Genomic DNA, 9,597 nt, shown 5'->3' with positions numbered 1-9,597 from the left:
CTAATGGAAGCTTCATCTGTTTGAGTCAAAACAGGGGTCTGCTTTCACCTGTTGCTGGCAGTCGCTAAAAAGCTCCGGAGACTTCTATGCCCATCTCGCCTGTTAGTCAAAAAAGTAAAAGGATTTTATTCACTGTGTGAAATGTTGGTTGACATTTTGTATAGTTATACTGTATGTGTTTGAACAAGGATATGAAACTAATGGGGTATGCTGAGGTATTTGCGTATATAACGTTACAAGAGTGCTGTGGTTTATTAGCCTCATTGATTCTCGTCTTATTTGCAGGTTTAATGGCAAAAAAAATCCTTAATGCTACTACTACTGACATAATGATCCAACAAAACCTCACGGATCTTGGACAACAGTAAAAAGCTCTATTCATAAGGAAAATCACACAATTTAGAAGGCTAAAGGATCTTGGAGGGGGTTTTCAGCTTGATAATAATTGCACAAGGAACATTTTTTGCTATAGTTCTTGTAAAAACGTCTATGTTCTTGTGCTCAGGGTTCAGAAACCAGCATGCTGAACTGAAGAACCTATAATGCAACATCAAGAACATTTTTAATCTCCCCCAAAAACATGTAGCTCAACTCCAGACAGCCAACTAGTGTCGGCCCACTACCAGATGTGGGCCGGATCTGGGCCGACACTATGTTGCTCTCTGGGAAACAGCCAAAAAAAAAAAAAAAAGGTTCTTAATATAGTATTCTTTGTTGGACCTATAATGTCCAAATGAAAGTATAATTGACCGCCACACTAGAGGAACCTTTTAAAGAACATCTAAGAATTATTTTGAACGTCCCTCAGATCTCAAATTTCATATTTTGTGCTCAACTATCTTCAAAATATATTTAAAGTACCTCAAAACCTTTCCTTTATGATGGGTTCCTGGAAGAGACGTTGATGTTTCCAAAAGTCTTGCAGGAATCTATGGGTTCCTAGAGCTGCCCTTTATTTTAAGCCCTGTAGATATTTCATCATAAAAAAAATTCACAACATGCTTAAAAACGAAAAAGAGAGTATTCGCTTTGAGATGCTATTTAGTAAATGTACATGAAAGCAAAGCTTTATAGAGACACCAACTTTCTATCATGCAGAAATGTTATATCCTCCTTTAATCTACTCTCTTCATCATCTAAATAGTAAAAGCACTTTACCTTTCTTCCTTTCTCTCTCCCCGTGCTACAGCCCAGGAATTCAGGCTGTAGTGCAGAGTGTCTGTTTATGCCAGTTTTTTTTTGCTTGAAAGACATAGAAAGAAACATAAAGAGGAGCCTGTAATTATCATTGTTGGTCTACTGTCCTGTCAGTTCGCTCGCCAGAGAGACCGGAGTGATCTTTTGGCAGCACTGGGACGAAAGATCAAAGCTGTGGACCTTTGATCAATGCTAAAACAGCCCGCAAAACGTCTCTGTGGAAAATCAGGATGGAATGCCTGAGAAAAAGAAAAAAAAAGAGGACAAGACCCTGGAAAGCTTGGCGAAGACATCTTCTGTCCTCTTCCATTTTTAGACAGTGGTGGCAGTTTGATTGTTCATATTTTGTGTCTTTAAAGATGGTCAAACAGTGATGAATGATGTTTTGATATAGATTAGAGAATTTCAAAGACAGTGAGCTTCCCGATTATACTGTATTGCATAGTATATATAAATGATGAGTATATAATAGTAGTTGGTAACTAGCTTCACCAAAAATTATTGTTTCAAACTGGTTTTGCAAACACCCATCTGCCACCACTTATTTATTCAAATTGTACCATTCTAGTCTTGTAAAACTGATTAAACAGCATTATTCTCGTCCTTCTCTCCTCCTTTCTTACTACTTGAATGATGTATTTTCCATCTGTTCCATTTGTAATTGATCTAAAGCCCAGAACAAAAACATACCTGCAATTTTGCAACTTAGTGAACCTGTTCAGCATTCTCAATGTAAATCAAGTTCGCCTCACGAAGAGCTCGCTGATTTAGAGACAAGAATGGGCAGAATCTAAATTCTCCTCAATTTGTAAGGTAAACTCTCAGGGTTGCTTTGAAATTGATCCAGTTTCATAGGCTATTCGATATTTATTTACCTCCAAACTACTTCTGCATTTGATTTTGGCCATCCTCTTACTTTGAGGCCAGTGTGTTCATTACATAGCATGATGTTTTTTTCAAGTCTGTCTGGCGTTACAGCATTGCATCTGTGCGAGAAAGTTTAGGACGGCAGTTAAAATGAGTTGTTGCATTACTCTCAGGCTGAAAAAACACCGCTTTCAGAAACCCCTTGTCCTTTTCCTCTTGCGGTCGCTCTCTTTCTCTCAACCTTGGCAGTCTCGACAAGATTCATCATGGCTTCGATTGTCATCACGTTGAGGATTAGTGTGTGTTGTCTGAAGCGACTGGACGCACATGAATCCTGGAGTGGTGCGCGAGCCTCGTGGCCCTCGTGAACCCCACCATGCCACTGTCGCGGTATGTGCCGCCACCACAAAGTCTTCTCTGACTTCTGCACCATTTTGGCATTCCCAGAATGCCTGTGGGCAAGCCAAACGCTGGCGAGTGGGTTGAGCAGGCTGCCATGAGGAGGGGTTGCTGTCCATTGTTATAGGTTTTGGGCAGTTGAAGCAGACCGTATATTGGCTGCCATCCCAGTTAGCATCGTGAGGTTGTCTATGTTTTTTGAGGGGCTGGAAAAGGTGTAAGATGGGTGTTCATTTTCATGTTATTGTCTTTTAATGAAAATACTATTTAAATTTAGTCAAAATTTTGGCTTGTGATGGTCATGAATTTACCCAATTTTAGTATTTTAGTGGTGTAAAATGAATCCAAATATTCAAACGTTTTACATATTAATTTAAACGTCAAAATTAAAAAAACAAAAAAACATGAAAACCGCTTGTTGTGAAAACCCGGGCTCCTAAACTAACGTTATAATGAGTAGCCTACATTATTCCTTGCTTTATTCATTGTCCCTTTTCTAGCGTGTTGTCATGGAAATAGAGTATTAATGACGTGACTTACACATTCTGACTGGCACATAACTTAAAGGGTTAGTTCACTTCACCCAAAAATGAACCCATAATTTACTCTTCCTTGAGCCATAGGTGTATATGACTTTCCTCTTTCAGCCAAACACAATCAGAGTTATATAAAAACATCCTGGCTCTTCCAGACTTTATAATGAGAGTGACTGGTACCTGAGTTTTTGAAGCCCAAAAAAGCACATCCATCCATCATGAAAGGAGGGTTAATAAATGCCTTCTGAAGAGAAGCCATGCGTTATTGTAAAAAATATATCTATATTTACAACTTTATAAACTATAATCACTGCTTCCGGGAACCACACGAGTCTAGTTCTGGCGGAAGAGTGACGTCTGACCCGACGTTAAAAGCGCCAGGAGTTTTTGTAGGAGAAATAATAACGAAAACTCCTCATTAACGAACATTTTAATCCGTAATTACGTTGATGGGATTAACACTGGCGGGAAATCTCAACCATGCCAAACTGCTATTTGTCTGTGTATGAGAAAGGTATGCCTATAGGTTATATATTTTGTCTTCTGTCTCCATCTGGACTGTGATATTTCTCAACAACTCAAACGTTGTATTTTTCCTCGCTGAATGTTTAAAGTTAGGTTTTAATCAGTTTCCTTCAATCCTACACATTTGTAAAATAAGCATGTCTAGCCATGAACAGGCCATTTATTTTGGACTCTTTCCATTGGGTTAGTATCAGACTTGCTGAGCGCACTAGCCAATCAAATTTCAGCTTCAACACTCTGTCATTATTTTCTCTGACAATGAAGATAACCTGATACTAATAATGGCTGAATCAAATGTACATGCTGGTTCAGTCTGGTTTGTCTGAGCTTCTTTAATATATATATACTGTATATATATATATATAAAAAAATAACATAAAAAATAAATCATATCCAGCAGACATGGGTTTGTGCACATGCTGTCAGATAACTAGACAGTTTGGACGTTGTACTTTTGAATACTTTTGTGATGTTACAAGTAACATGCATTACGTAATCAGATGACTTTTTTGATGTAATGAGTAAAGCAACACATTACAAGTAACATGCATTACATGATTGGATTACTTTTTGATGTTACAAGTAACGCATTGCATTTCGTAATAAGATTACTTTTTTTATGTAACTGCAAATTACATTCTAATAACACAAATACATTTATTTACAGCCAGAAAAGTTACAGCAGATTAAGTATTTTCAAGAACAGTCACAGTAACAGTATGAACGTAGCTGAAATATGATGAAGCATGATGTCCAATTTAGAAGACAGATGATTAATCTGAATTTCCTCCCAATCTAAAATCAGTAAGTGGAAAATTTAACAATGATATGATTTCATAGATGTACTTGATGTTACAACATTTATTTATTTATTTTTTACCTGCAAGAGTCTCCTAGGATAGAAGGAATGGATGCAGATTCTGGAGCAATTTGGCATTTCTGACTGACTGTCAGCCATCTTGGTTTGGAGGGAAAAAAATCGACATACAAAGCCTTGTCAATTGGTGGTAATGTATAGGATAATGCATTAGTGTCCATTGTAGTGCTTGATGTGCAACTGTGCCATCAAAACCCATGCATACAAGAAAGGGCTTTTTGTATAGCTGTCCACTGTAGTGACTCAGTAGTGATGCGTGAAATAATTAAAAAATAAAATGCTGATATTTATTCAATCAGGATCAGTACCTGTCCAAGTAACTATCAGTAACTATCCAAATAAGTTCAAATAAAGAATTTTATTTTTTTTGTTTAATGTTAAATATTTTTATAAAATAAAAATAATATATTTTTTTCTTTTCTTCCATATTGAATTTTTGTCACTTTCTGTGGCATTTTCTTGGGTTGGCAAAGCCAAAACTGACATCAGATGTGTTTATAGAGTCCTCTTCTGACAGAAAGAGTGTATTACAACATAAAGACCACACTATGAAATTGTGCCCCCCGTAGGATTATGTGTGGAAATGTCAAAAAACTTCCCAAAATACTACATGTCCTAGTATGCGAAATTAGTATCATAAAAGTATCATGTGTTAACAATAAGTCAAATCGTTTTTCAATGTTAAACACTCATGAAATTGCAGTAACATCCTGTCTAAATGCATTGCACTAAATGTCAAGTATTGTTTCATGTTCATGTCTTCATTTTGAGTTTTTCATGCCACGCCAAGTGTTTGTTTTATGTTTTGTTTAAATAAACTGCATTTGGGTTCTACTAGCTTGCCTGCAGAGGAATCTTTACAGAATACTTGACCACCAACAATGAACCCAGCGGTTGCCCTCCTGAATATATGCCAGGGGAATGGTCCCCTGGAAACGTATGTGGAGAAATTTTGTGGACTGTGCTGTCAGGTAGAATTTAATGATGGCTCTTAAAGGGTTAGTTCACCCAAAAATGAAAATTCTGTCAGTAATTACTCACCCTCATCATGTTGTTCCAACCCCGTAAGACCTTCGTTCATCTTCGGAACACAAATTAAAGGGTAACTAAACCCCTGGTCAGAGCCTGACTCCACCCACTGTCAATATTTGAAAAATACTAGAAAAGTGGGCAAACCCCAGCGGAGATAGAGGGGACGAACCGTGAACGGGGGGGGCGTGCACCTGAGACCTGCTGTCAGACTCTCTAAGGCCCCGTTTACACGTACATGGTTATTTTGAAAAACGGAGACATTTCTCTTCGTTTGCGCCCTTCGTTTACACGCAAACGGAGGATTCGCCAATGAAACCGATTCTTTCTAAAAACTCCGGCCAGAGTGGAGATTTTGAAAATCTTCGTTTGCCCGTTTGCATGTAAACTGAGAAAAACTGAGTTTTAGGCAGCGACGTCACAGAATGTGACTATTTTCGGGATTCTGATTGGCTAAGGTGGGCTTGAGCTTCTCGTTACACTGCCACCTACAGGTTTGGCATGCTCTTGACAGCACATACATGGGTTCGTGTGCACAATGTTATTTTTGAAAACGAAGAGGGGTGAAATGTCCGTTTATGAAAATAGCCATCCACGTGTAAACGTAGCCTAAAATGGAGAGTGACTCACAGGGTCGCAAGACGACGAAAAGTACATGCATCTGATGAGTTTTATCAGAGCCCGTCATTCTCTGGTTTTATCGAGTTGATGTCAATAGCGCGCGCTCTCTGTAGGCATATTCATATTTTGCCGCTATGTGAAAAAATCCAGCAAAATGCGCCGACGTGTTTGTCGACCCCAGAGGATTAACTTTAGCCTAACCATAAATTGTGATTAAAATATAAATGATCACTCACATCATCAAGACGCCGCTGCGGTGGTGGAGTCCATGCAGGAGCAGTGTTTGGCACTGCATCGCTTTTCAGCGCGAGCTGTGTGGAGAAGCCCATTTCCACCTCTATTGTGTTGGAGAAGCAATCCCGCGGTAAATGCAGGTTTCACACTCACGGTCTTCCAGGCCAAGTGCATGCAAACACTGGCGCCTAATTTCCAAGTCTGCTGGAAAGCTATGCAGTCCAGCAGTGTTGTTGCAACCAGCAACACTAACTTACACCTACGTACCCTCTAGACCACTGTACAATACAGATAAATCTACGCTATCTAATTACAACCATTTAAGTTTGTATAGTGATTTTTTTTTCTATGCGAAAAGGGGGGGGGGGGGGGGGGGGGCAGTTAAAGGGTTAAATAAACTGCATTTGGGTTCTACTAGCTTGCCTGCAGAGGAATCATTACATGCACACACAAAATATATTTTTTCTTCCTCGCATTTGTTTCCTGAGCTCCCGTAAGTTAATCAAGAGTTTTACTTCTACCTTACCTCTGCAGTTTGAGAACAATATCACAGTAGACACAGAATTTTATTTTTGATTTGGAGTGCAGTGATTAATAATGAAGATGACAATTAGTAGCCTACTTCAAATGGCTGACAGCCCCTAGTCTACTTCTAAAAAAAACACAAAAATAAAATCCTCATAACTGTTTAATGTTGGCCCAAGTATTCAAACATATTTGTGTTTTATATATTGCATGCAAGTGTTAATTGTGACACTATGCATCATCTTTTAACAGTTTTTTTTTGTCATCTGACACTGTGGTTGGAGCTGATGACCTCAACAGATCGTGCTACAATGGGTGTGAAGTTTTACTGCGTCCATCAAAAGTATATGAAATTGCTTTAGTTTTTTTCTCTGCACTCTATTTTAAGAAAGACCAAAACCTGAAACAAAAGATGTAGGCTATCTAGGGGGGACAATGCTTTGAATGGCTTCAGTGCAATGTAAGCATATAGGAAATGTGTTAGATTTAATATGAAAAACATGTACACTGCATTCATCAATGCAGTTAGGGTCATGTGACCTATATTTCAGAGCTGCCAACTCTCACGCATAATTGACACTTTCACACGCTCTCACGCCACCACCGGCGGCGCCAGGGGGGGTCTTGGGGGGTCTCAAGACCCTCCCAAAAAACGCCTTGCCCCCCCATTTATATCATGCAATTCTGACTTTATATCTCCCAATTGCGACTTTATTTCTTATAATTACGACTTTATATCTCACAATTCTGACTTCATATTTCTCAATTCTTAGAAAAAAAGTCACAATTCTGACTTGATATATTGCAATTGTGAGAAAAAAAGTCAGAATTGTGAGAGAAAAAGTCGCAATTATTATTATTTATTTATTATTCAGTGGCGGAAGCAAGCTTCCATAGAGAATAGATAGGCCTACTATTTTGTAAATATGTTTTCTGTCATGGGTGTGGCTATGGCAATTAAAGTTCGAGCATATTGTTTGCAAACTGCAATTGATTAATTAATTTAAAACAAAGTAGTTTATATGCTCTGTTGTTTTTGTTGTTTAGTAGCAGTAATATGCAGTTATTAGCCGTGTCGACTGTATTTTTTGTTGGTTTTCATGAGACCCCCTCTTGAAATGACCAGGACCCCCCATTGCCCCCCCAATCAAAATTGTCTGGAGCCGCCACTGCACGCCACACATCCATTTTCTCACGCACAGAAAAATCGCGAAGCAAAGAGGACACGAAGACCGACAGACTAGACAGAGCAGGTTACTTATGATATAAAAAAAATCTCAGATTCTGTCAATTTTATTACGAAATTCAAACAATAAATACCGTTTTGGCGCTTGTAAATGTGACGTAACAGATCCCTAGCGCCACATGAACCAATCATCTCTAGCCTACTAGCTAATAGTAAATAAACACGAATGAACAATGTTGAAAGAAACAGTACAACTTACCGAAATGTATATTCCTCATACATAATATCGACCAATCAGTGTTTTTCAACCGCGGAAAGGGTCAATAAAACAGCTGGAGAATAATTATGTCACATAATTACCTCAGGAAAGCCATATAGGCTAGCACGTTAGTTGGCTAGAAAAAAGAGCTATAGAGAGTTTTTTGCCAAATATGTGTATAGGCCTATTACATATTTATTACATTTTTACCTATATCAAATAAAAACACATTATATTTAATTTGAGTTATTTTTAAACTTAAATAATACTACCAGCTGATAGTGCTCTCTGTATGTTTACAGCATTAGGTGAGATTTTTTTTTTCTTGAAAAAATTAACGGCTATCTTATGTACCTAATATGAGTCAATATTAAATCAAATCACAAGAATTGAATTGAAATCGTGAAATTTGTCAAGCAATAATAAAAAAAACAAAGCAGCTTACCAGAAATTGTACCATGTAAACATTGTAACATGTTGTAAACCTAATAAAATTCAAAAGTTGGCAGCTATGAGCATTGCATATGCAAAGTCTTTCACATACTTAACTTGCATTTGTATATAGTGTTACCTACATAGAAAATTGTTTTAGGGCATTACAAAAGTGGATATTGCGTGATCTGACGTGCCTTATTTAGAGATTTTGGACCTCGCTTTTTTTTCCTCACACCAAAGTCAGCATTGGTGCTTTCCAGATGAGGTGGTTACATGATGGCAACGCTAAGTTTTAGACATTAGACCACAAGGATTAGCAAGAATTTACTCACAGTGTTACTGACATCATAAAGTGAGAAACTGAGTCTCCACCCACTGAAAACAACAATAAATACTCTTCTTCTTCTGCAGACACTCACAGATCGTCTTCTTCATCATGACCATCATCATCATCTCTCTGCTCCTGCTGGCCTCTCTGCTGCCACACCTGACCTTCACTGGTGAGATTGACTATATAACAGCATATTATGATGATTTTTTAAGAATGTTTAATTTGTATATGTGCTGAATAAGTTGACTGACAGCACTCTCTCTCTCAGCTCATGTGAATGTGGGTATAGTGAACGGCACAGAAGCCAAACCCCACTCCAGACACATCTATTTCCTGAGCTTGTTTCTTAACTGGGGGATTCAGGGGGTCTTTGGTTTGTGGAAACACTGCAGTTGGTGTCACATCTTTTCATCACATTGATCTCTGTAATTCACCTCAGTTTCCTAATATGTATACAAAAATTTCAGATTTCTGTCAGGACCACTACCGTCAAATATGATTGACAATTAGCATACAGTTTGGATTGGCGGTATGGTTCCGTTCTGGGCGAGAACTCCCTGTGCATCCATGCAGCCT

Source organism: Abramis brama (assembly GCF_963993115.1).
Source record: "Abramis brama genome assembly, chromosome: 6".
Taxonomy (NCBI): domain Eukaryota; kingdom Metazoa; phylum Chordata; class Actinopteri; order Cypriniformes; family Leuciscidae; genus Abramis; species Abramis brama.
This window is presented reverse-complemented; position numbering follows the sequence as displayed.